This window comes from Pundamilia nyererei, unplaced genomic scaffold, assembly GCF_000239375.1.
Source record: "Pundamilia nyererei isolate P.nyererei 1_Seehausen unplaced genomic scaffold, PunNye1.0 scaffold00153, whole genome shotgun sequence".
NCBI lineage: Eukaryota > Metazoa > Chordata > Actinopteri > Cichliformes > Cichlidae > Pundamilia > Pundamilia nyererei.
Genome location: NW_005187554.1, coordinates 1,134,299 through 1,135,222, shown reverse-complemented (window position 1 = coordinate 1,135,222; position 924 = coordinate 1,134,299).

Below are 924 nucleotides of genomic sequence, written 5' to 3'. Positions count from 1 at the left end.
GATGGCACAGATTTCTGCCCATATATTTTGTTCATGTGTTAGATGAAATATAATGACATGCTTTCAATGACATGCTGTCATTATATTTTAGTCAAGTTTTTGAGTTGAAGAGAATACAAGGATATTTATTGAGTTGCAGTGAAAGAAAGTGCCTGTAATGTAAATAGAATTTTCCATTTTATAGTTAAAGGAAATGTCTGTAAATAGTAAAGAAGGACATACTGTAAATCTACAGAATTTTCCATTTTACCATGTACAGAAAAGTCCATGAACTTACATGAAAAACAGAAAATGTCATTGTAGAAAATTACAAGGAATTTTTTTGTTGAATATTTTTTTATAGTGCACTGCCTTTTGATACTGGAGCATGCTGACAAGACACAAAGATTATTCTGCTGTTAACAGAAATGCCAGTGCAGGAAAACAACACTTCAGAGATGGATGTTAGGAGAGGTAGAGTTTTTGTGTTTTCTGAAACAATCTCTGGATAGTCTACCTCTTTGAATAAATGTTTGTTTTTATCAGTCTTTACATCATACACACAGAGTCTAATCAGGTTTCTGCAGTAATGAACATGGAGAAAAAACACAAAACAAAAGAGCCCCCCTCAAAAGCAGTAGTATGTGACTCTGGCTTCCTCTTGTGGTGAATACATGTTTATTCAGACTTAAGTTTCAGGATTTCTGCATCAGATCTTTTTTTTTTATTAACTGACTAAGGCTAGTTATTTTTATTCCACCTCTCATTGTGAAAACAAAAAACAATACAAAGAGAAAAAATAGAAACAGACGTGACCTGACAAAAAGCAACTTTAGGCGTCTACGTCACCAAGGTCCTCACCTGGACACTGGCCAGGCTGTATTTCCTGAGGAGGCTGAAGAAATTTGGTATGTCGGCCAAGATCCTCAGCAGGTTCTACAGCTG